The following is a 27,894-nucleotide window of genomic DNA, read 5'->3' on the forward strand; positions in this document are numbered from 1 at the left end:
ACGGTGAGAATTCCAAGAGCAAGGCAACATTATATTCAGCCCCTATTATGCAGTGAGATCTACGTAGCTGAGGGTTCTTGCAACTGCTCTGCTCCAACTCTTAAACATCTTTGTAATCCCGAGACCTGCATTCATTTTAGCGTGTAGGGTTTAATTTTGGGCAGCCTATTTCAATGTATATGATTATTTCTATGAATCACAATGGAATTCATACTGTTTGGTTTTGTAAAAAGAAATCATATCTCACCTTCGCACGCGCCCGCTGCAGTAATAACTAAGGCATGATGCTTTAATAATCGTCTCATTTAAGATTAATTTATTCTTTCACGAGATGCTGCTCTTCGTCCCGCGTTCCACAGTGATAGTCTCACACCTTCCATGTCTCTTTGTGGGTGCACTAAATCGTGATTTAGCGGCTGATAGCGTCGGCAGCCATCGTGAGAGTCGACTGTGTGTGTTGTTTGTATTATTCCCGAGAGGAGCGCGCGTCCTTCATTATCTTTCGCCATTCGTCTTTGGCTCCCTCCGGCTTCACTTCGTCGCACGCACTCCTTCGCCTGCTTCTTTCCGCATTCCTTCGCGCGGTTAGCGGACCTTCCGGCCTCTCCCCATTCTTTCCTTCTCGCAGCGACGCAAACCGTTCCTCAAGTAGTTTTAAGGGGAGGCGACCGACAGCTAAGGTCATTTGCGCCATAGGGGATGGACAGGAAAGGATGAAGGGTGGAGAGAAACCCGGCGTCGGCATTAGCCTACTCTTTACGAAAGGCGCCAAGGGGTCCGCAGTTTAACGTCCCATCCGACGGACGGCGTACTCACTCGAAGTGCCCTCCACAAAGCACCTCAAGTAGGGATCGAGATACCTCTGAAAAATATTCAACACCGCCGGGATTTGAACCCGCGCCCTCAGGGTGGGAAGCCAGTACGTTAGCCCCCGCACCATCTCGATCCCCGCAAACCGTTCCTTATCCCCTCTCCTAACCCTCAGCGAATTTCAGCCCTTTTCCCCGGCCTCAAATTATCGATTCTCTCTTTGCAGTCTTCATGGTAATCGGCGCCTGTAATTGAACGCCAGCGGGACGACTCCATCTCATGCCATCGATTGTTACGTAGTCGCCCTCTCTCATGAGAGCATCTTGGAAATGTGTTTCCGTGGTTGAAGGTCGGCGTTCTGTTATGGTGGAAGGAATTAATTGCCGATATTACGTCTGTTTTGACGGGCGGCTCCCAATAGATCGCGTTCGACGAAGTTATGTCCGTGAAGTCGATGACCCCCGTCCTTTCGCGGAGTTCGCGGGTCATTCAGGTGCCACCCAGAGGAAATGCAATCCAATAAGCAGTTCAATTCAGTACAAGTACAATAGGCATTTTAAGTTCAGTGCTTTTATTCTAATTGGTAGTATTAAACATATTTAAGCAAGCGTACCGTTAAGATCCTATGAACTCATATTTTCCCTAAATCAAGTCCTCGAATCAAGTTCACAAAGACGTTCTCTTCTCAAAGTAATTTTAATTCATTTGTGGAACACATTCTAATGGTTCGACTGTTTTGCGTTTAGTTGAGTGGATGTTTTGATTTTAAATAAAGAGTTTTGCGTGACTGCGTTGATCAGGAAATGCGTTTCAAAATGAATGCATACCGGCGTTATATTTCCCTAAAGGCAATGTTATTTTTCTGATGATGATATGTGGATTCACAGCACCTCTGTTTGGTTTAGAGTATAGAAGTTTTTTGAAGTGGCCGTGAACTTGTTTATTGGTTATCGAAGAGCCTTATAAAGATATTTTCCCTTCGGCCGTCGTGATTTTTTTCACGGAATAATACCACTTGTAACTCGTATATTGCGGAAAAGTACGATTGCGGGTTATTAAATGTGACCATTCGAAAGTCCTTTCAAGTGTGACATGTTTAAACATGATTAAAGATAAGAGATTACCTTCGACTATATGCTCATCACCAGTAAAGCATTTCCGACCCTGAGATTTCGAGACAATTGCTGTCGTCCTGTAATATAGAAAAAATACAATTCATTAAATTTTGATGTCGATGGGGTTGTTTTCGGTCATAATGCTCGATCATTAGAATTTTTTGGCAATATTTTTATTCAAAAAAATTTTCATTTCGAAAAAAAATACTGTGTTACAATTTCAGATTTTAGCGCTTATTATCTCCATGTTGCACAGTTTAGAATTTTTAATGCGCCCGATTTAGAATGCTCCCAGTTCCTTGTCGACCATTAACTTTGTCCAGGGCTGGTTAACTTCGAAGTGACATTTTTTTTATTACCTAATGTGAATAGACCTTGACCAAATTTTTTTCACCGTGGTTGCAAAATGTGACCTTGTAGGCTGAGGTAACAAGATAACCTTTCCCAAGACTTGCAAGGATAGCGCATTCAAACATGAGCATCCTTTTCCGATGTGTGAGCTTTGGGTTTCTCAGGGGATGCTTTACTCGTCGCAAGTTATCCAGGCCCGTCTAGAGAAAATAACTCGCTAGTGACTGCGTAGTGTTTTGTGGTTGGGATGAAATGACTAATTTTTGAATGGTGCGCCTTATTTTCCAGTAGCCGATACTTTTGTTGAATTCGGATTTGAATTTGTTACCTAAGTTATTTATTTATTAATTTTATTTATTTACTTATATATAATTTACAATTGTGGTATAATCTTCATTATATATAGGTATGTACCTGTATGATGTATAAATAATTAAGACAATCAATAAAACTTACAATTACAGACAATCGTTATCATATACCATAGTAATATGATCTTCATAATATATCAGTGAAGAATTTATATGTGGAATACTCATTCTGTTCCTGCTAAACCAATCAGTTCTGGTTGTAATGTTGGTAGTTCCTCGTTTATCGAATGCTCTAATCATCGAATTGCGTGGTTGCGAACTTATTAATTGGTGCGAAAACTTAATCGATGGTTTGCGGATGATCACAAGGTTTTTGAGGTTACCTTGTTTCGCGGGTCGACCGTTTCGCCGGTGTTTCAGTCGGCATTTGGTCCAGAAGATGCGGAAGCGAAATGGAGCAACGCGGTAATAACCCCTTAACCTTGGATAACTTGGCAATTTTTCATAATTTTATTGGACAGAGGCACTAAATGCTCGTTATCATTTTTTTCGTAACTTTTGTTTGCGTGTAAATGTGCTACTTTGTAAATTTATGCATTGCGTAGCTGTCGAATAAAATTGTGGAAAATTATTACGTTTGTTTTCAACGGGGGATATCGAGTTTTTCCACCCCTAACTGTTTATTTTATTTATTGATTAGTTATAGGGGCGTGACTTTGCAGTGGGAAGAGAAGTTAGCACTGACGTGAGGGTTCGGGTTCGATTGCCGGAACAGCCTCTGAGAAACTCCACCTTCACGCAAGCTGTGTGTGATTTTTCGTTTTACCAGTTTTTTCCGTGAAGCTGAATGCGAAACAGGGAAAGGAATTGTCACACTTGCAGCACAGATACAAGTGAATTTCACACGCCGTACAATACGCCATTCTCAGTATGAGGCTGCACCTACCTTAACCTAACAGACCAACCTTCGGGTGGATCGCAGTAGTTTTTTCCCCAGTTCGATTACTTATACGCTGCACCATCTATTTAATAAATCCTGAAGATTCAGTCCGATTACGTATTCGCCTGCAGAATGTGCACCTTCTTCTGTCGAGCATGCTCCCCTTCTGCATTCATTTAAGACGATGCTTTCGTCTTAATTTATTTCGGCTTCTCTCGAAAAAGACTTGAAATTCCTCCCAGCTCGAACTCGCCTTATACTTCTTCGGTGACTCATCGTCACTCCTTATACGATAGCACTTCATTAAATCAATTAAATACCTACGCATTACTCTCACTCACGACCTCATCTGGGTGATATAGATAAGTAGAATATGTGGACAAGCTAACAAAAAATTAGGATTTATTACCAGAGTACTAAGTAAATATGATGAAAAGGTCAAACAGAAATGTTATCTTTCGCTGGTTAGGCCTCATTTAGAATATGCTGCAAGTGTATGGGATCCTCACGAAGTTAGTTTCATTGCCGAATAGGATTGCGTGCAACGTAGGGGACCTAGATTTGTAAAACGTTGTTATGACAAACTTAGTAGCGTATCCAAAATATTAGAGCAGCTAGGCTGGGAATCACTCAATGGAGCATAAGTTAAATTACAGATAAAATCTCTTGCATAAATTGGAAGTACTTCTCTTCAGCAATGATGTTGAGAATGTATTATTAACCCGTCGTACTACGGTAGGAGAGATCATGTCAATAAAATTCGAGAGATTAAGTGTAGAACGGATAGATTTAAGATGCCATTTTTTTCACGAACATTTAGGGATCTGAATGACATTGTCCGACCGCGGTAGGGTCATATTCGGGTAAAAATTAGTTTGATGATAATTCACCCCCTGTCACACACCCTAGCGGTGGCTTGCAGGGTGCTAAAATAAATGCAAATCACTTGAGGAAATGGGATGCATACGTGCTATAGACACGTGGTGCACATTTCCATAGCAATCGCGCGGTGTAGTCAGTTCACAGCCGATTTTGTAATAATTTGTCGTAAATTCGATTTTACTAGACTTCCACTGTGCTGCAGAGAGTGCTAATTCCTCACGCTGGAGTTAATTGAGATAATTATATGCAATACATTTATATTTATAGGGTACCCACGAAGAATTATTCCAATTCTATATTCGTGCCCGTAAGTTGATAAGTATATTTAGCGATTTTCTGTGCGTGGAGAGGAACCGTTAACATCTTGATATTTTTGCTGTTGTTATGTGGGCCATTTATGGGTGAAGATTTGATTTATTGTATTTTCTTAGTGTCATTGCGCGTTGGTATAGTCTTGTAGGCATCATTCCCCCTGGATGGTTGTACGATTAAGTAAAGAAATTCCAAGTTTGGGCATTTGCGTTCGAACGTTTTTTGTGACTTTGTTCCATGCGAGATAGTGGGAGTGTGTTCCACTTATCGATTAATGACCCCGTTGACTCTCGGCCTTTTGGCACCAAGGGTTCGTTTGGGCACGCTCCAATTTTTTAAGCGATCTCAAGAAGGGCACATGAAAGCAATCGCGTCGAACCGCGTTGCGTGACCCTCCCCCCACCGGGATGTCATCCAGCCTTTTTGTTTAAAAAAAAGGCGAAAGTGGTCGACTTCTGAGAACTGTCCGACCATAATCCATTTCGGTAATAGTCCATAAGGGTACGTAGGACCCAGCTTCCCATGCCTGCCACCAATGGTGGCTTTTCAGACTTATTTCGAGGAGTATGATATAAGTAGCGTAACTACGTCTTGATAAATTATTTTTACTTCCACCCGAGTTCAATGCCTATTCTTGTGGGTGAAAAGGCGTTCTTATATATTATGTAGGTTATTTCCGCGCCACGACAAAGTGGTGTTAATCCTTTATTTCTTTTGGCGTTGCTATGTGTGTTTGCAAACAATCTACGATGACGCTTATAAATGGCTCCTCAGTCATGGAAATTTCTCCGAGTAAGTACATCTCACATCGCAAGGCCCCTAAAGGGCGCGAGGTCCTTATTTTCATTCAGTAGTAAAGACAGTCGAAGTTCTTCAAAGCTATCACGGTTACTATATATTCAACAGATACAGGCGAGATGTTGTGGAAGTTCTTCATTATGCAGGTACAAGAAGATCTTGTGCCTGAAGTTGGTTCGATGAACTGAAACGCGTTGTGCGTTACAAATAAATCCGTGGAAAAGTGCAAAATTTTGTTTTTCTCATAGCTATAACGGTCATGTTAAAAACACGTCCTGCTACATGATTTTGTTCTTTTAAAAAAATTTCACAAAAGAAAGGGATCAATCGTTTTTCATCTGTGGAATTCGATTTTATTTCACATAATTTGAAGATTAAATGTTCAAGTTAAGAATATTAGGTGTTAAGGAACCATTTACGTCTTGAAATGGGTTTAAATTCGACTTTTGGATATTTGTGCAATAGGGAGTGCCATCAGTGATTATTTTTGAATGGGGAATGAGCAGGGGTCGCTATTGTCCACTATCAGTGCTCCTGCGTGCGGCAATCGGACCGAAATTGTTCCCCGTCTCGCTCCACCCAAAGTCTCAATACGATGGCTTCATTCCCTGAATGATGAAACAGATGTTCTTGGGCTACCGTCGAGGTAATACGCTCGGGGTGCAACAGCCCGCGACAGCTTCAAATCACCGCTCATGCGATTTTGTTTGCAAATTTCACACACTTCTGGTCTCATAATTTGGTATGTATTCCAACTTTGTGGTGTTATTTTGCCCTGGACTTCTCGAAAGGCATTCTGAAGATATATATTGTGACTAGCACGGACTGATCTGCTTATATGCGGGACATCAGTCTTTCGTGAATTTTTATATTTAGTAATTTTTCATGAACTTTTTAAATACTTCAAGAAAAAAAGTATGAAGACTGAATGAGGTGTAATTTTTGTGAAAATAATATGAAAATGACACATGTGGTCATTTGGATTTCAATTTGTGAATGGAAGAGCGCTGTATGCCTGGGCATACCAATCCTCGGATTGATAACCCGGAATGTTGGCAACCGTTTCTATTGAGTAGCTTTCGTATTAGTGTTTTCTTACTTGTCGTGGGCGGGAGTTGATGTCAACAGCGATGGGAAATCTTCCACCTGGCCACTTTCTTTTCGCTCGCACATCCCGCTTCGTCGTAGGCGGCGGTGGCCTGCGAGGTGTTTGAATTTTTCTGCTTTGTGTTCGCGTTTAAGAATAGTAAAACAACGGGAGGCAAATAATGTAATAGAGTCGTATGAAAATACCGCGCATAAATCACTTTTGAACAAAATTTAAAAAAGTGAATATTTGATGTATCAAAACTGTAATCAAGGTATTCACTCAAGTTTGCTTCCCGCTCAGTCGTGACACCCTAATGCAAACAGGTGTGGTTTTCGCATCTGCAGAACACTAGAAAATATATGTACGGATTGTAATCGTTAATTTAAAATATGACTACTTTTCATGTATTTTGTGTGAAAATATCGGCAAATGATAATGTCATTATGATCGACTGGGTGATAAAAACCGTGCATTAATCTTCGAATCCAGAGACCAAAATTTTACTCCTGATGGAACCCCTACGATTCGTCTGTGGAAGAATGACGAATGAAGTCACCTTCTTGATGTTAACTGCTTGTCATTCGGTTTTCTTCCCTTCATCGTATTTAATCAGAGATGTCCTCTCAGACTCCATGGGTTTTGGACCAGCCGACCAGCCGTGTTTTTATTAAGAGATTTTGTCCAGTGTTGTTTTCGTTGTTATTTGCTGTCTAAAACTTTCCTTGCCCGGTTGAATGACTTGAACATTGGCGACTAATACCCTTCAGTGGCATTAGTCACGAGCGGGGATTTTATTGCAGAAAATGTCAGCTGGACTCACAATTCGGGAAGTTGTACCCGTCGTCACATCGGAGGCAACGAAATATTTTGATCGACTCCCATTTCTCTTCGCCTCATTTAATGGCTTTCGATCGCTTCCATTGGTATTGAATTTCTCCCCGACGGTATATACGTAATCCTGGACGGAATTCTAATGCAACCTTCCTCCGTGGCCTCCCTTCCGCTTTGACCGACGCGTTCCATTTGGTGGGAATGGGTTCGGCATCTTCCGGATTTTCACCCGGGGCGACGGTGATTGATAATGCTCTTATGTAGTGTCTCGCGATTCCAATATCCTGCCGTTTGATGCCGGAAATCGGTCAATTTGCTCGTCTCCTAGAGGCATACGATGGAGCCCTCGTCGATCCATCGGCGGCGGTCTCTTCACATCGCGCGTCTCCCGTCCCTTTTGAAACGCTCTCGCTTCTCTCCCCCGGTCACTCCGTTCCCAGTGGGTGGAGAGAAGGGGGTCAACCCGAAAGGGGCGGCGGAGGCGGCGGGAGGGAGCGGACAGAGAAAGCCATTGTTCCTGGAGGCGGCGCCCACCGACGTCTCTCGCTCTCTTTCCTCATGATCCGTGGATTGATGGCCGATTATGGTCAACCAAAAAACACTCAAGATCACAAAATCTAGTTACAACCACCCCTGCGAATCGTATGTTTGTCGTTTTGTTTTTTTTCCCGATTCTTTGAAATCGTATTTCCGTGGCGACCGCCACTGGCCATTTTCTTTCTGTTTGCTGCAGAAATAGGTAGGTTGGTAGGGATGGAAGCGTTGTCTCGAGTACTTTGTGAGTAGTTACGCATGAGTACAAATATGCGCTTTTGCTAGTTGCAGTCAGTGATAAAAGTTTTAATGAGTAAATTCAAAGGAACCGCTGGAAATGCCGAGAAGGTAGTTTTAAATGTTGGACTTCTGCTGTGTACACAATTGCGAGAATTTCACGGTGCGCGAATTATTCGCCTTGACCGGGAATCCCTCGATTTCCGGCCGAGCGCTTCAGCCAGTTGGGTAAGCGTTCGCTTTGAAATACTATATTCAGAAGACGTGCTCTTTTTAGAATGAACGATTTAATGAAGGCACAGTAAGCCCTAAATGCTAATGTTAAATGCTATCTGGTCGCTACATTTGACACAATCATGCGAAATAACATATTAGACTTAACTCCAGTAGCTATCAAAAGCAAGAATTGTTTAAATGCAGTGGTCACTGCTACTTTGATGGAAATTGGAATGTGTGATTGTGACGACTTGTGAAGCAGCTGCGAGGAATTGTTTTAAAGGTGTAAAACGTGCAAACAATATTATTGTTATCTTTTATTGTAATATTTTTCAAATCTCGGGCACGATGTGAAAGATATATTTGTTAAATTGTCGATGCCGTAACTATATTTTTTTCACGATTCGTTTGGGAAAGCATGGCGAATAATACATGTGAAATTAAATATGATTGGGGATGCCTGAAGGAGAAGTAGTGCATCTCTAAACTGCCGATTCGTCCACTAACACTGTGGATTCTAGTAGCTTTAAATGGACAAGATGTTCTGACAAATGGCCGTGGACACATGAGAAATATTTTGGTAATACGTTTCGGCGAAGTTTACTTCCGTTGACGTTGTACCTAATGATTATATTGTGTCATCACTTTGCAGTAAGTTTAGCTTTTCATTTCGGTGGAATTCCAAGTTTAAAGGAGGAGTATTTATTTATCCTCCTATAAATGGAGTCGCATATATTTTATTGATTTTTTTCTACGTGGCCATCGAGTCTTGATTTCTAATAACCACCGTTGTCAACCTGAAGTTTGGTTTATTAGGTGAGGGTAGAGCGCACTTAGCTACAACCCTAGAACGGTAACACTATTTTTTCACCTAATTCTGGTAACGTGAGGTGACAATTTAAAAAAAAACGAATCTCTCACCCATTATGACTATAAGAGTCCTACGGGGGCTCATTTCTTTCGTTTTTAAATGTAGAATCACGTGACACATTGATTGACGTAAATTATGGAAAGGTCCCGAGTCGCAAACGTAAGCCGTTTCCGTTTGGCGCCAGATATCCTTTCCCTGTGCTGCCTATGGTTTCCCGGACAGATCTGGCCCTCGAAAAATCACACAGCTTGAGTGAAGGTTGTCCCGAAGTGAGGGTTGCCCCGAATCGAACCCGGTCGGTGGAGCGGCGCTACATGCACTGGACTGTCACGTCTCCTTGAATTCTATAAACTGGGCTACGAGAGAGGAATAGGGTGAGTTTTGAAAATGACTTGAATCATTTAGGAGAGCCTGGATTCCTGGTGAATGTTTTTTTTATACATACGAAACGGTAATACGGACGGAGAAAACGATTTTTGCGAACATAACATTCATGTCATTATTAATCACAAATTATTCAATCTAAACCTTCAACATACGAGGGCTTTTCAGAAAGTAATTAACGTTTCGGCCTAACGTGGCGGTGGGTAGGACTAGAGCCACCGTCTTGGTGTCTAAATTTCCCTACACTCAGTATGAATCCTGCTGTGGTAGTGTGTGCAGTCTGTGGTTCTTCTATTTTGCTCACATTGCTAACTGTTAAAATGTGCACCGCAATAGAAACTCCCGCGGGTTGTGAAGTGCGATCTGTGATTAGGTTGTTACTGGCAAAAAACCACAAACAGATTGAATTTCATTGGCAACTTTGTGAAGTGTACGAGGAGACGGAATAATGAGTGAAGGCGGAGTGAGGCAGTGGGTTGCATTCTCAGTTTAAGAATGGCCACAGCACCAATGTTCACGAGGAGGACCGCAGTGGTCGACCTAGCCTTTGTGACAGATGAACTGACGGATGGTCAGTTCATGGATTTCATCGACATTTGTCCGTTCCCCTCTAAAACTAACAACGCCACTGATACTCAACACTGCCACTCATCACTTAGTTGGTGCACAGCACATATTCCCCGATGAATGTCAGCAGCTTTTAAGTTTATTGACAGTAAAAACCTTATCACTAAACGGATTTTACATTTGGCGGGATTTCCAATTGTATTGTTCATTTTGACTCGCTATTGTAAACAAACAGCAAGCAGCGCAGTATTCTAAACACTGCAGCTCGGGGCGTACTGCCCTATTGTGTATGTGTGTCAATACAGTAATCATGCAGCCCACTACTTCACTCGCTACACGCAAACGTAAGCTACTTTCTAGACTTCCCTAGTTAATTCTGTATTGTGATATTTATTTTATCGTCGAAGATGGACTCAGCAAAGAAAAATTATTGACATGATTGTTAATTTTTTTGTTTGCAAGTCTTTAAAATTTCTGAAATATTGAAGAGATTCCAATTGGTGGGTACCCTTTATTAGCTTAGGGCGTATGTGCAAATCAAATGGTAGTAGCCATTCCATCCTCTCCACTCCATACAACATTCAGTAGAACTCACTCTCTATTCGATAGAATATGCGACTGTTAAATTGTTAATTCCGTCGGTTCAATAGCATTAGAGATGATATATTAGTCGTGCGATGATATTTTTAAGCCGAACGTCGGATTTTGAAACGAAAATGCAGATTTATGTTCTGGATATTCTGCATGCATTATCGGGCGTCGTTGCCCGCGTATCCAAGTTTCTCCGTTCACTTTGTCGCCCCCGGGGAAGATGCCCCACTTTCCATATTTGCGGTGTTAGGCGAGTGTTTAAAAGCAGGCATCCAAGGTTGTTATCTCTCGCTGAACGAGTTAAAATTTCTCAACTACTATGCGCTTCGAATGCATGCAGTGAGGGAACCGGAGTGATTTTTTTCGTTCATGAGACGACAGGTGTGGATGCATTCATTGCTTGCACGGCTAGCAAAGTACTCAGTTTAAACATTGAGAGTCCTGTTCCATTACGGTTGCTTTCCTAGGGTAATAAACTGCATAAATCAACTAGGGGAGCCTTGTATCGGCTTTGTGAATAGCATGAGATGATTGTGTTACCACACCGTTGGGCGGTTGGTCAGTTATGCGGTCACTTCGAGGGATTTTATCGGAGTCAGACTTGATGGTTTAGCAGATGGGCTCTGTGGTCGTGGGTCAGTGATCGGTTTTGTGAATGTACCACGGAATCGTTGTCCCTGGATAAGCTTTTATACTGTGGGGATTATATCAGCCGCAATTCGGAATTAGCTCTCGGGAGGGTTAAATGAAAACTTTAAAACATATAATCATAACAGTTTCAGGTTTAACTGTGGAATTCCTTCATAATGAGGGTAAAAAAGAAACTTTACACTTCCACAATAAAGATTGAATATTTCACGACCATTGGCATGTGACATTGACCATGTCACAAATTTGAGCCAGTAACCTTCCAATACATACCTTCTCCCTCCACCAAAACCACTATTCCGTTGCTGCAACTCCTCTCCCTTACTCCCCTATCTTCTTCCCCTCGTGGAACCAGACTATATAATTTGAAAAAAAAAGGTTGATGTATGTTACCTGATGATGATCCACAGTATCGAAACCATGGTCGTGAAATATTAAATCTTTAATGTGGAAGTGTAAAGTTTTTTTTTTACCCTCATTTTGAAACATAAATATTATTTCATATGTACTATCTCCATTTGGTTCAATAGAAATATTCCAGCACTTTGGTAGATCACAATACTCTAGAAATACCATGGGTTTCACTGCTACTAAGGCTAGTGGTTTCAATACTTTGTGTGCCTGACCTGGTCAAGGGGAGTCTCTTGGAGAGTTAATGCTGTTTAGGAACTGTCCAGTTCACATTAAGCTTTTTGGTGTGACATGAGAGGAGTCACCAACTTTCATTCCTTGCTGAATTTCAATGTTTCTGTTCTTTTAACTACTAAATAAACAAATGAGAGTGTGCTGTACCTCTGCGGCGCATGTTGCAAATGCAACTGCCATGTTTACACTATTGTTGTACTATAGTGTTGCTTTCTGGCATCATACTACTAACTTAGGGGTACTCATCAAACCATGGTTATTACAATTGCCAACTGACAGCAGAGTGGGACAGCATTATGAAATTTCAGTGTACCTCACGGATTTCACTTGATTCGCCCTCGTACGTTAACGAGGTTGAAAGTTGTAATTTTAAAACGCTAGGACAATTGACTGGCAATGAAAATACCATAAACGTGACAATTGAAGATATTTGGGTGATGGTCTTAACTGCCTTTATCCAAAATTCGTAATTTCAAGGGCCAAGCTATTGTCAGCTAACGGTAGTAAAATATTATTGAACATATCATCAAATATAATTTTGATCATTGGTCGAGCTGTAAGTTAATGAAGTTGGAAGATGGGGCGTTATGCGAAACGAGTCAAGCTAACGTTTTAATCGGTGAATTTTCATCTTGATGAAAATTCATCGATTTTCTCTGTAGCTAGCAATATCTATGTTATTTGTATATATGCAGCGGGCACGTAAATCAATATTCAGGTCGTGTGCGGTTCGCGGGCTCTCTGCTGTCTAAAATGGTATATAATAATTTGAATTGAGAGGAGTAACATTCTAAACGATTAAATTCTTTCTTGAAAGACGCAAAATATTGAAAAAGAAATATTGTAACCAAAAACGATAAATTTTATAATCTCAATATTTAAAACAATATTTCGTTGAATAACAAGTATATTCAATAAACTGATTGCAAATCAGATCAGAAATGCATTGGAAACATCTTCAAGTTTGAAAAACTCTCCATTCTCGGGATGTCACCGCGTAGGTTGTTTTTCTGACAACAGTTTCGCCCGTGTTTCAACGAGCGTCTTCAGGTTGAAGTGGATCTGAAGACGCTCGTTGAAACACGGGCGAAACTTGTCAGAAAAACAACCTACGCGGTGACATCCCGAGAATGGAGAATCTTTCATCTGAACGCCGCGAAAAACTACGATCCCATATCTTCAAGTTAGTTCTTTTACTCCCACTATCCCTCCGTAAAATATGTCTGGAGCAAATCATCGGAGCTCCCCTGCATTTTCTTAAAGATTTTTAAACATAAAGGCGCCCAATTAGGTTTTCGATTACTTGTTTGCTCGAACTTGTCCCGAGGTCAACGAAATTGCTCTGAGGTTAGTTCGCCTCCTCTTGTGAGTGTTACCGATTTTCGCGATTGACCTGCATGCAGGCTGCTCTTCAGAAATTGTTTTATTCCGGTTGATATTTCTTCTTTGATTATGGCATCGAATGTTTTTCCCTCTCTCTTCTCTGAACCACGAATTACACTGCTTCGATATTTTATTCACCATTCTACTAGCATATCCCGAACGTTCATCAACCCTCCGCTTTTCTCCCATTATTTCTTTTCGAACAAACGTTCTGTTGCTCTGATGACATCGGGTTTACTCGGGGTTCTCTCGACTCATCACAGCAGATATTTCCATCTACAGAGAGGCACACTACACACACAAATCTAAGAGAAAAGAATTTCCTGTGGACAACAAACGGCATATTGATTCCAGCTGTAGACTTGCAGGCGATATGAATACTCATTAATCTACATAATACCCCGCAAGTCACCGCAAGGGCGTTTGGCGGGGGGTGTTAGGTCGCCACCCGTAAAGAAGAACAAAACCACATGCAAAATCAACACTTCAACGCAAACCTACACCCACAGTGGCGTATACATTCATTTAAAAACCTTTTTTACCTACACGCATGCAAATAAATTTACTATCAACTAACACACACATGCATATATGAATATACCGAAAGTCTACAGAGTTTGACTTATAAAGCGAATGCCATTACTATTTCTATAATGAGTTTGAATGACGGATCCGGTTTCGGTTCTCAGTGTTTTGGACATGTCCAGCCTCACCCAAGCTGTGTGGTTTTTCGTTCCTGCTTTCTTTTGTTGCTGTTCCAACAAGAAGAGTGTCGTGGAGTGAATTATGAAGGACACTGCATTTGTCAGGCATGCGTAAATAGAAGGTGGCGTGAGGACACTAGGGGAAGTTATCACTATAAGGAGGATTGGAAGACAAATGGGGAGCGAAGCGAATCGGACGTCGTCTTGGACGAGTAGGTGGCTGAAGCGTTGACCCTTCCTCGTGAGAGATTCGCCTCCTGGAACATTCCGAATCCGATGTCTGCGTGGAGGAAAGAATGTCAGTTTGGCGGGGAGGGGGGGCATCACTTGCTTTGCGTGATCGCTCGTTCGCCGCGAAAACGGGGGTATTACGTCGCGGGGGCTCGTCTCGCATTCATTTTCTCCGCCCCCGTTTCCCCCTCCTCTCTTCCCTCCCCGCCCCTCTCGTGCCCTGCCCACCTCGTCCTCCTCCCTTCTCCGTTTACGAAAGCCCCATCCTTCGTCCACCCCGCCCCCCTTTCCGTGCCCTCCTTCCGGAGACCCCTCCCCACTCCTCGCCCAACACAAATCACCACCTCGCCGATTGGAGAGCGGATCGGCGCTCATCACGGCGGATCAGCCTCTTTGGGTATCACCGCCGCGGCTCCTAAAGATCCACTCGCCTCCACCCGGGAGAGGGGGGACGGGGAGGGGGGGGAGTGAGTGGAAAAAGTTGCTTCTCGCGTTTTCTGCATCCGCACTTGGTCTCTTTCCTTTAAAATCGGAGTCGTCATTGCGGTCGCCTGTCAAGGTCACTCGCACAACCGTTAGGGATGTCGGCGGGTGACCAGGGTGCGCCCTCTGTCCAGGAAAACTGGAAATACTCCTGGTACCTTTGAAAGCTTAAAGTCGAGTTTCAAATCCTTTATTTTTTTCATATAGTTTTGTTTTTTCGTTTGGTTTTTTTCAGGTAGTAGTCCCCGGGATGAAGATAGGTTTATGACGGACCCTGAGGCTACTCACTACTGTAGATAGATAAATAGAGGCCTTAATCGGGGCGAAATTAAGACCAAATGGTCCCGTCTTCTATTTAACCAATAAACTATAAACTCCCTAGCCCTAAGGAACACGACAGAAAATATCTTTGGTCCACAATCTATATATTAAAATACGAGTAGCTCATCTTTAGCTTGGCATACTTTGTATGTACCTTAATGCCCAATAAATTGCCCAATCTCTTTTCTTCAGCCTACTTTTCTTTCCCGGAATTCTACACTGTTTTGCCGCCTTCAGCGTCCCATTGCCTCTCTCTCCTTATCCTAGGTCCTTTATTAAGAGTATGAAAATCAGCTGACTCGGTGCGTTCAAATTACTAGGACTTAAAAAGCTGACTTGTGGCATTTAGGAACGTTCCCATGGTAAAAAAATCAAGGAATCAAACCGGTTATCGAGAAAAATTGTTTTTGTTGCCTGTTGTCGAAATTTGCCTGCAAAAGTTGGAATTTTTTGTGTTGCTTTTCTCGTGTGCACGTGTGTACCATTTTTCAATTGGGGAAAATTCCTCTTTCATGCGGTGTAATTTATAATGACAGACACGAAAACTATTACAATTTTCCACTTATTAATTGGAAAATTGTAATAGCTTTCGTCTCTGTTATTATGGAACAGTTCCACCGAATCACACCTGAATCTGTAATTTACATTAGTTTAACTTATATTGATTTTTGATTTGTTGGTTCTGATTTTGTGTGGTACGGTGATTGATAAAAAACCTTTGATGATACGGTTTTAATAAGAGTGGCGTTCGTGATTGGGTACGTTTTTTCATGATGGATTCATTTCATTTTACACATAACCCTTTTCGCCGATCCCTTTCGAGGTAGGCTCTTCAGCTAAGCTGCTTTATCCTCTTGAACTTATTTCCTTTATAATACTCAGGTTACACTTGTGTAGTAAGTCTTGGAATAATGGATGCTTATTTTACGAGGACCTAGTTTCATTGATGAAACCATCATGGTTACCTTTCACATGGGAACTGCTTCCCTTCTCCGCTACTGGAATAGATCTGACGTGCGATTCAACTTGTGGCCTAGGGTAGTCCACCGCGCACGTCCCAATGTGCAAGAACCTTAGTCACTGCGATATTTCCATAAAGTGTTCATTGGTACGTGATCTCCGTGTACATGCCAAATGTCGCCAGTATGAGTGTTTGTACAGGTACGTCAAAGTCTTGTCTATCAATGAAAAAACAGCAATTTCATTTGGGATTTATCATCGCCGGGAGACATGTTTTCCTCTCGAATTGGTTTCCTTACTTAGCCCATAGAGTGTTGTTGTTAATGAGTCATACCGTAATTTTCCACACAGATTTTCCGATCGAGTAAGGTGTCACAGCGTCCTTGCCAAAGTACGGTCACTAGGTACTGGGGTATAATTCTCTCTGGCGATGACGCTATCACGTCAAAATCGTGTGGGAAAATAAGAACTGTGTGGAAAACTAAGAAGTGTCTTTTTACCAACAACTAATTGATTTAACGCCATTCTACCGCGATGAACCTGATGGAATTATTTATAATCTTTTGAGTTGGTTGGTATGTTGTTTCACTTTCGCGATCGTCTCACACTCTCTCTCTCCCCTGCCATTTCCAGTTTGAGTACCCATCCCCCCTTCTTCCTGTTATCAACGCCCTCCTCGAAATTGTGGGTGTGAAACTTGAATATTTTGCCGGTTTTAAATGTGGTCGGAGAAAGTACCCTCCTCCCCTTTCGGTTATTCTGGAAAAAGGTCGGCCATTACCAATGTTTTTGCAACCTGTTTCAACGGCCAAATGTTGCAGTTTTTGAGAGAGAATTCATATGTTAAATTTGATCACGCACCAAATAAAGATTTACATTCACTCCGTACTAGGAAACTACTAGTGGTAATTACTTTTCAATATGTCATTCACGAATGCACGTATTGGGGACTACTATTTTATGTGAAAAACCAAATTTTCTAGCATGTTAAGTGCTGGTATTGCGTACATTTTCAATGAAATATTATACACATGTCATCAGAAAGGCAGAGTAATAAAACCGTGTTGAAATTCAATCGGTAAACTTGGGAGTTTTAAAATGAAAATAACTGTGGATGATTGTCATTAAGTAATCAATACTGTTGATTTTTTGTATTTAAATAGTTTTGGGTTCATAAATCTCGTCCCAACTCATTGGTGCAATTTGAAACAGCCTACAAGGAAAGTGTTATCAAACTCGAAATTTACCTTGTTTGTTATAATATGATGCGCACATATAATGTGACATGTGTGTCGCTTTGTGTTTACTCAAGTCCTACTAACAAACGTACTGCACCTACTTATCATACGGGCAGGGCTTGTTTCTCAGGGGACTTCTCGTACCAGGGTAATAAAGAAATTCTGTAGCGGAAATACATGGAATCGTGAAGGATTTTTTTGAGAAATTGGGCAGCGAACATGCTTGCTTAACAGCTGTAATATTTGGAAAATTATTATGGGGACATCGGAACCTACAGCGATGATATTTTAACCAAGACCTCGATGTGGTGGTGAATATTGAACACACTTAGGCTGAGTTTGGGCTTCTCAACAAATGATGCTCGAAGCCAGATATCTCTCACAGATTGTGATCACTGTCGTCAACCTGCCGTAATTGGATAACTGCTACTTGTCCGTTTACCCTCATAGAGCTATCAGTTAATACCTAGTTAGCGTAGTTGGGAACTTCATCTACATCTACATAATGCCCCGTAACCCGCCGCAAGGGCATGTGGCGGGGAGTATTAGGTCACCACCCCTACAAAGGAACAAAATCACGTGCAAAATCAACACATACATGCAAAACTATACCCACAGTGGCGTATACATTCATGTAAAAATCCTTTCATTCTACGCGCATGCAAAAACATATTCTATCATCTTACAAATAATTGCACCTGAAGATTCAGTAAGAAATTTATCTAAAAACGTGCAAGCTGGAATTTGAAAAGTAAGAAAGCGAAATTCCACTACCTCATGGGCATGCGACATACAGCGGTCTCCTCCCCCTAAGACACAGGGAGGGAATGTGACCCAGCGCTGCAAGTAGCGGGAGGGTCCCCCCACAGAGAGAGAGAGAGAGAGACAAGGGTCGGAAGTGGAAACTCAAAAACAGACAAAGCAGGGCAAGCAATAATGTAAGGAGCACTACATTATTTAAAAGCATTCTAATTAGGTCACGCGGAAAGAAAGGGTTTTGACAACAAAACACACGAGGTTAGTGAAAGTTCATGCAATTGAGTGGAAATAATTATTCCCTAGATGCTGAGGGTGGAAAACGTTAACTACTTAGTTACTTTCTAATTAGTGGATGGGGTTTTAGATAGTGGGCATTATCTGCACCCAAAGGAGTGTATTGAACAATTAGTTCAAATCCCTCTCTTTCTCATGAATATAGAAATGTCCATAAAATGATTTCCTGCTCACTTGGTGGTGTTTGTCACTCTCTCTCCCCCCTCTTACAAGAACCGGTCAACTCCTTGCTCTAAATTCTTAAGTAGGAATTTGGACGGAAGCTCGAGTTTTAATTACCCCATCTAATTCCTTTCCCCACGTCTTCCTCCTCAAGTGTCCGGCGACCCTGACTTTAAGGCTCCGTGGCATGATGATCATCTTGAATATCGCGTTATTAATTTTTTATTATAAGGTCCGTTCTTAATTTCGCCCATTCTCTTCGTCGTGCATTTCACCCTTCTTTCTTCGTCGACCTTCTCCGACGTCACTCCCGCAGTTGACTTTAAATGAGTTTCTCGGCAAGTTTTCCTCCCAATTAGCGTTCTTCCGCTCTTCAATTAATGCCTAGTCCTGCAGAATAATGATGAAAGTAAAGCGGAAGTGACGAGTGACTTGTGATGAATTTCTTAGAGGGGTGGATGAAGAGAGCATTCTTCTGAGAACTAATTTCTGAGCTCAAGTCTGTGGCACGCTGAGATTTACTGGAGTCAAAGATGAAAGGAACTTTTACGAGTGATAACAATGGATTAAGCCCTGGGGCGAATAAGAAGCAAGCATAGACAAGGAATTCAAAGGGATGAAAAGGAATGAACAGATAAGCATTCATGAGGGCGGCTTTCAAACTTGTTCCAAGCTAAACCAAGGATTGATGATTATAGACGAAAAGTATGAAAGAATCTTAATGAATATGTTAATTATATACTTATGTGAAATTCTTGGGCAAGATAATATATTATACAAGGTCTGACCCAAACGTAGTAGGACTGAGTCGATTAAAAAAACTTAATTGCCAGAATTGATACATTCAACTAAAAGTATTCAAAGTAGCACCCTTGCGCGTCCAAACACCGCTGCCAGCGGGTTTTCCACGCCTCGTACCCCTTCTTGAAGGAGGGGCTCGGAATTCTGCTTACGCTCCCTCGTCACGGCTTGTTGTAACGCTTCAACCGAGCCGTGGTGACGCACCATCAGCACGGTGTTCAGGCGGAGGAAGAGCAAGAAGTTTGTTAAGGCATTATCTAAAAAAAATTGGATCCTCATTCGCATACTCGAGAAGCTCTAGGTAGATCCACTTTTGAGTTTCCTTTTGTACATCCGAGAGCACTCGCGGCACCAACTTCGCTCACACACCTTTCTCATGCCCATGTTTTCCCCCACAAGTCGATGCAAATTACTTTTAGGGATGCCATATTCATCAGAAACCATGTGAACACTTAACCTGCAATCCCTGTCCAACAAAGTCTTCACTCTTACAAGATTTTCGTCACTTCTTGAGGTCGATGGGCGTCCGTGAACGTTCGGCGTCAACAACATCTTCTCTACCCTCCCGAAAAAACTTGTGCCACTCAAAAACATCCGATCTGCCCGTGGCGTTATCACCATAAGCTGCCTTGAGCATTTCACGGGTCTCTTTCCCGGTTTTGCCCAATTTCACTCAAAATTTGATGGCGTAGCGCTGTTCCAATAACCGATTCATGACGGAGCGTAACGAGGTCACGCTATAGAGGTTTCGCAAACGAACGATCCGCACTCTGCAAAGGCTGGGAGCAAACTGCCACCGACCTCTAGCCTTTCCTGAGACTCCGCTGCCTCGAACCCATCCAGAGAAACTGCCGTCCGTTTATCCGGGAAAAATAAGTCATACTACTTTTGGGACAGACCTTGAAAATGTACCCTGAAAGCAACCGCTAGCGTGTGTAGCAGGGTGTGATTACACAAAAGACTTCGTACTTTTGCTACAAATTACTTCCGAACCCCGGGTACGTGTTAGGACAACATTATGCTAATCCCTAATCGTTTGTGGGAAAAATCATGTTTTTAATCTCTCTGTTTTATACCTAATCTCTCTAATTTTTTTGCATGATTCCTCCTTCCGTAGTTTGCTGGGGCTAATAATACGTTTCAAAATCATCGCTAAAGAGACATCCTTCCAATTTATGCAAGAGAATAAATCTGTAATTTAGCCTTCGCCCCTTGAGTGATTTAAAGCCTAGCTCCTCTAATAATTTTGGTACGCCACTCAGTTTATGATAACAACATTTTACAAAGTTCATCTACGCTGCTCGCGATATAATTCGGTAATCAATCCAACTTCAGGAGGATACACTAGCAGCATATTCTGAATGAGGCTTAACCTGGTTGGTTTTGGCCTAGCTAACATGGTTTACGCATGTTACATATCATGTAGGTTTTTGTCATCTGTGAAACTAGTCCCAATACTGCTAACGTCACTGCTAACGACCCTTCCAAGAGACTACTTTATACGGTATTGGCGACGCTGTTTCCAAGTTACTATTTTAAACGAAATTGGCGACGCTGTTTCCAAGTTTCTCATCGGACGCTTATGTTGATAGAGATATTTCAGAATCCCATTAAATATATATAGTATGCACGACCATGTGCAGTTAGCACTTCGGAATTTACTTATGGGACTACTTCGGATAAAAGTTTATCGTCGGCTCACGCATCCAAACCCCTGTCGCCTGCCCTTTTCGGTACATAACGAACTCTTCGATCTTGAGTATACTGTGAGATGGGGTTGATGACTTCCGGCGTGACTGCATTCAACTTGCTAATATTCTTTTTGAATAAAACTTTGCACTTTGTGCAATTCTACAGTGTATTAAATTTTATTGTACAAACACGGTGGAAAAAATTATAAGAATTTTTGGAAATATACTAAGTGCCAAGATTAATTCCAAATGAAGTGTGAGATGGAATCGATTACTGTCTCTTCTCCAACGTAGTCACGTGACCGGGCGGACAACAAATGGCAACAACAAATCGGACGACCAATGGACGCATTTTCGAGCGAAAGGTATATGGCGAAAATTTACGTGACCAGGCGCCCTTCGCATCAGTGCGCTACCGCTCCTTTTCCAAAAGAAATGGAACAAGCGTGGGGCGCAGGAGACGGCGTGTCGGGAGCGATGAGATACTAATTCACCGAGAGCTGGAAGGTCCCCGACTCCTCCAGCAGACTCCGGATGAGGATCCACCGCCGGGCTGGCCCGGGGGGGGGGGAGGGGGATATCTAATGCTCACTCCCACTTTTCTTCAAAAGACGCGTACTCTCGCTGGCTCTTCCCCCCCCTTCCCACCCAGCATCTCAGAAAATCTCCCTCGTCATCCCCCCCCCTTCCTGGCTACCCACTCCATTCTTGACCTCCTAAAACTTTTCAACTTTTATCGTAGAGCCCTATGCCGCATGGAGCGAGATGCTCGCGTGATTTCGAGCGAGGCCTTGATCACCATCCTCCCCTTTCCTCTTCTTTTTCCCCCGTTTGAGATGCATTTCCCACCCCTCTCTAACTCCGTAGCTCGTTATGGTCGCTTTGCGCTAAACTGCAGGGGAATGAAGAGAAAACCGAGGGTAATTGGTCCATTTGGGTGGTTTGTCTGCGTTCTTCTGCTCTCAAATTATGGTCTAAAATTGGCGTTGACCGTAGACAACATTTTCGTCCGTCTTAGACCAAACGTCCAGATGTTCTCAATAATAAAATGTCTCATTTAGTCCTTCCGTCGCAGAGTCTCATTCTTATGCACGTTCATCATTCTTCATTCGATAACATATTCACCCTACGAAGTAGGAAAAAGTACCTTGATTAAAAACCGTTAAATGACAAACCTATTTGGAAATTAAATGACTCCATGCTAAGTAGTCGATCTATGTTTTAAATCTATTTTATTCTGTTCTTAACTCCTGCATTATTAAGTGGATTTTGGCTTTAAACAAAATTACTGTCCGTCCGGTGATAATAATTAATCCAATCTTACAGGTATCCTTTGTAGTAAAGCGAGAGCATTTTTCAAGTAAAATATTTATTATCTTATTCTTGTAATATCCTACGTCGAAGTCAGTCCGAAGGGGAAGTTACTGACTTTTCATATAAAAAGGTTTGGCTAAGAACTGTTCCAGAGTATCCCTTGGCCTCTTTTATAATATTTTTGCAAAAATTTGATTAAAATACTTCTCTTTATTTTTTAATGAAATATTTTACCATCACATGCTTAATATTCGGCATTAATCATTGGGACACCGAACAGGAAGTTTCTGCCTTGTTATAAGTAAAGGCTCGTTATCCACTGCGGAAGAGTACCTCAATTTGTTGCATTGATAATATTTTAGTTAAATTTCAATCGGCATATTATTTCGAAATTGAAAATTTTTTAAATATACTGTGCATAAGAATGTTTTCGGGAAACAGGAAAGTAAAGTTAAACCTAAAAGTGGAATGTAATAAACTAAAGCAGTTGGAACAGTTCATGAAATTAATTGGTTGAATGTATTTCAGACGAAAATGGCACGTTAGTGGGGTTAGTAGGAAAAGAATTGCGTTGTCCAAAGAAAAAGTTATAAGAAAAATGAATTGATGACCGGCATACTGAATAAAGGTGCGAATCAAAGATTAGTGTGTAGGGAGAGCATCGCTTTATGAATCTGAAACCCCATCTTTTGAGGCAAAAGGATGCGTGTATATTCGAGTATTTCGTGATGCGGATGTGGAGGAGGATGGAGAAAATTAAGTAGTACAGAGATGATGACAAAGTGGAAGTTTTGGACTAGATGGGCGTAGTGAGGAAGTATCTAGGGGAAATCCGAAAAAGGCGGAGCAATTGAATGGAGGAAAAATTGAATTGTGGGCCCTGATGGAACGGAGAACGTCGGGTAAACGGACTAGCGGAAGAAAAGAGAGTATAAGAGGTTTATACAGCAGCATACCACGGTTAGAAGTGAGGAAGGACGGAAGAAGGAATTAATGCAAGGCGACCAAGTACTCGTAACACGTAGAAGATATTGGACCGTCCCAAAACCTGTATTTGATAGCTAGAATAAGACCTTGAAAGATATGCACATAATGGGTCCGCCCATCGGTCCATTGCACTCTGAACGAGAAGTAATTAAACCAGTTTCGTGAAGCCCTGAACGGTTAGGTACCCCGTTTGGCCCCTTGGGTGGGTTTTCGACCCCGCGGCCTCCATTCCACCCCCCCTCCCTGCCTAGTGTCCACCTCTCCACCCTCGCGGCTCCCGCCGACGGCGCTGGACGACTTAAAGGCCACGAGGCGGGCGACCTCGACTGCCCGTTCACCGGCTCCCGAGAAGTGTGATTCATTATATCCCCGGCGCGGTCACAATTCGCACAATCCCCTCGCCGAAGGAAGAGGAAGTCTCTCGACCACTTCTCGCCCACGCAGGGAAGAAAAGGAAGGGGCGGGGGCGGTGGAGACGCTCTGCGAAGGACCCTTTTCATTCGCCCTCCTCGGTAATATGGGAAGAAAGGAAGGAAGGGTGGATGGGCGAGGATGATTCAATGAAGGCATGGAAAAGAAGGGCATATATATGTATGCGTGAGGAAGCGAGCGAGGCACCAAGCCCTTGCAATGGAACGTGATTGCAGCGCCGATTGACCGAGACAACAAAAGGCGAATGAATAATAGGGGTATTCCAACCACCCCCAACCCCAGTCTCGCCCAACCCACACCCCCAAGTTGAGAGCGCGCCGAGGCTCCTTTGAATGCTCCCCTCGTGGCGTAATGGAGCCGTTCTCAGACATGAAGGGCGGTGGAGGCGGTTGCTGTGATGCCTGTGCCACAATTGCCCAGGCGCCATTTATTCCAATGTCGGTTTGTTTGTTGGTGCGCGGTTTAACGGCGTTTTGATAGGCTTATTCAAAGGGGAATGGCGGTCTGAAAATCACGGGTGATATGATATCGTATTTCCGCCGTTCAAATAGAGCACAAATTAACCCCTCCGCCACCATCGCAGTTATCAGCCCAGTACTATCACCTAGTACCCAGCCCAAAGGCGTGTGAAATTCAGGGTAGGTTGTCCACTTAAATTTGCATTTGCCCGAAAGTGGTCCGAGACCCTGAGGAAACTTCGTGGCTTTATCCCGTCTTGCATCGCGCTGGGAGTTTAAAGTGTGGTGTTTAATACTCGCGTTTAGTTTTCCTTTTTGTAGGAATACAAACGAAGAGCTAGACATACTGGGGAGGAGAGGACTCTCTCTCTTCCCTTATTGGGAGAAATTCTCAGGAGGCTGAAAACCTGGAGGCAGGGACTACAGAGACACATGGGGTGTTTAAGACCGCAAAAGGGGAAAAAATGCTGGGCAAACGAGGTGGGAGGGAAATAGTCGGCTTGTTGGGGTGAATGAAGGGGGGTAGAAATGTGTGAAGTTAAAATGGTTTATGGTCTTAAAGAGCACTTAGGGTCACGCCCATCGAAATAGGATGACCCTATATTCCCTGGCTCCATCAAAAGCCTGCCTCAATCGGCAGACTGCTATCAATCAATCTTTGTTATCTCTATGTAACGAGTCTCAGGGCAAACTCCCTGGTTTTCTGTCTTTTTTCCCATTTAGATGTTATGTCGGGTTAGTTTTTCTAATGATCTATTATATCATTGAACTCAATTGGATTATAGAATCCCGGTAAACTCAATTGGTGTACATTTTAGGTCATTTTGTAAGTTCAGATAGGTATGTAGCCTGCGGAGTTTTTCAGTGATCCAATATTACCTAAATAGTTCTATTATGTATCTTTCTGGAAAAATATATTTCTGTTTGTTTATTGGTTGCCGGAAAAAATTATACCTTATCTCACAAAGCATTAAGCAATATTTTTAATTCTGGATACTCAAGGCTCATTGCCGGATTAAGCTCAGCACAAAGGCATCATTGGTGTGATTTTACTTGCGACAATGAGGAAGTTATCCAGGTCTCGTTACACACCCTTATTTTGGAAAACAGGGTCAGCATTAATTAAAAAATAGCAATTTTCCACAAAAATAAAATGATGTAGTAACATTGAAACCGGTCTCATTAAACTTTATTTTTGTGGAAAATTGCTATTTTTTAATTAATCATGATATTCCACCATATCACGCCTGAAATGTCTCTTTTTTTTTAGGGTCAGCATTAGTGAGATTGTCGAACGGAGAGATTGAATGGTTAATGTTTCCCTTTGGCACATTTCAAGATCTTTGCACAAAGAGGTTGTGCCATACTAATACAATAGACTTACAGTATACGTACAGAATAGACCTGTATCGTTTTTTTTAATCCCTTTCGCTGTGACAACTTGTAAGGTATTTTGTCGGTGTAATTAATCAATTTCTTTTGAAATGGGTTAGGAATTGTAATTATTTTGGCATGAAAGATTAAGTCTTATTATCATACCCGCGATACCATCGTCTTTGCTCATAAACCACTGGCGGAAGAGAAAGAGGTGCCTTCCATCGACGTTAAGCGTCGATGTTTTATTGCAGTATTTTGTGAAAAAATGATTAACTAATACTGTTTAAATAATGTGCCGTACATATAATATTCTGATGCATTAACGTATATAGGCTTATAGCCATTTCCTTCCGAGCAAACTCCAGAAAAAGTGGTTTACTGGGCTGAAAAAAACTTAATAAATAACGAAAGACAGGGATTGTCGCGTAGAGAAAGTCGAGGAAGGCATTAATTGATTATTTAAACACCTATATAGGATGGGTGCTGCACAAAAAGGACATTCGTCAACAGAAATTTAATGGATAAGAAAGGACATCTTCTTTGGAGAGCGGAAGGTTTTCTAGCAAACTCTTTAGCTAACTCCTTGTTGTCACAGGCGCTCCTGTTCCCTCGTCTTTTATTTGATTCCTTTGTCAGTTCTTTTTGTGAGTCCATACCTCCTTCGTAAAGCAAAGTTTGCTTTATATATCGTTGATGGCGCCGTCGACGAAAGTTTTCTCTCCGATAAAGAAAAAAATGAGAACACAATTCATGGTATCGATCAAATCGATGTTGTAAACTGGGAAGGTTTTCCGGCTTGATGTCATCACCGTTCTCTTTGTCTGTGATGCGTACTGTGACTCAGGGTCTTGCGTAAACCATCTCTGAAGACGTCCGTAAAGTTTGGTCTTTGGTTTTTACCTCTGGTTGGCTATTCAATTGGCAATTTCCTGCGGCAGGAATGGTCATTGGTTATTTGTATCCGTTGAAACTTGTTCGTCGAGAGTTCGAGGCCAGGGTAAGTAAGAACTAAGCACGTACATTAGTTCTTCGGGGATGTACCACTTGCAAAATTGATTATTCATTGACGTTTTGTGTTGTGTTGCGATTGTCATATGCATACATTATTTGCGACCGAGTTTTACACCAGTGGCAAACCGTGGAAATCACGCGATAAGATTAAGTGGGGTGAAATGCGAAAAAATCTTTGGTCGCTGCGACTTTCTGCATTCGTAGCTCTGGTTTAGCCATTACCTTCGTATAATTCTATTCGATTATAATGGATGAAATCCTGAACGCTAAGAGACCCTCGCGAAAACATAATTACTGATAATATTTGTTGTATCCGGCGTAACTATGGAGTTTCTATAGCATATTGAAATGAAATGAAATTATTGACTTTGTAATTCCACATACTTTGTAATTCTACACACACAAAGTGTGTGGAATTACAAAGTCAATAATTTTATTTCAATATGATAACTGATATTTTAATGATTTTTTAAGTACTGGAAAATGATAAATCAATTGACGAAAAGCAATTTTTATTTCTTCCAAGTTTAATGAGTATTTATATACTGTGGCCAGAAAAAATGAGTTCTAAATTTTTAAAATTTTTATTGTAGTTCTTTTTCTTAAATATAACTCTTTTCTTTGGCTTTCTAATTAATATCCCGGTCGGCAGTTTTCTCCTTTTGCGAAGGCGTATTTTTTCCTGTGTATTCTGTTGGGAAATTAAAATTTTCAGCTGTTAATAATTCAACCCGCGCATTTATAATGTATTATTTGCATAAAAACAAAATATTTTACTGCTCAGAAAACTGTCCGAGAAAGAAAGTGATAGATTAAATAGAAAAACTTCTGCGGAAAAGAACGAGAGATGATGATAGGATGTTGCCGAGAGAAATCGTGAGAGGTACTGCAAAATTCTCCTCTTATTATCCCTACACTCATAAAATCTGCTCAGCCTTTACTGATATGGTACACGTAGTTGATTGTCTCCCTTTGGATAGTTCGCCACATTATTCAAGTGGGTACCCATAAGAGGTAGGTTTTGAATGGCTCCTGAAAACTGTTACACGAATGCAGCACTTCAAGATGCCCTTTTCAATTTTCCAAATGCCAAAATCGTTTTTTAGCTGCGCATAATTTTAACCTTCCGTTTCTCCGGCTGAAACATTTTGTCCT

At 41.8% G+C, this 27,894-nt stretch overlaps 1 long non-coding RNA gene across 1 annotated transcript in view; it reads left to right on the plus strand.

The window, feature by feature from the left end:
• LOC139696741 (uncharacterized) overlaps window positions 1-27,894 on the plus strand; it is a 256,202-nt gene that overhangs the window by 228,046 nt on the left and 262 nt on the right. The window lies entirely within an intron of this gene.

This window comes from Hetaerina americana, unplaced genomic scaffold (genome assembly GCF_022747635.1).
Source record: "Hetaerina americana unplaced genomic scaffold, ioHetAmer1.1.p SCAF_7, whole genome shotgun sequence".
In the NCBI taxonomy this organism is placed as follows: domain Eukaryota; kingdom Metazoa; phylum Arthropoda; class Insecta; order Odonata; family Calopterygidae; genus Hetaerina; species Hetaerina americana.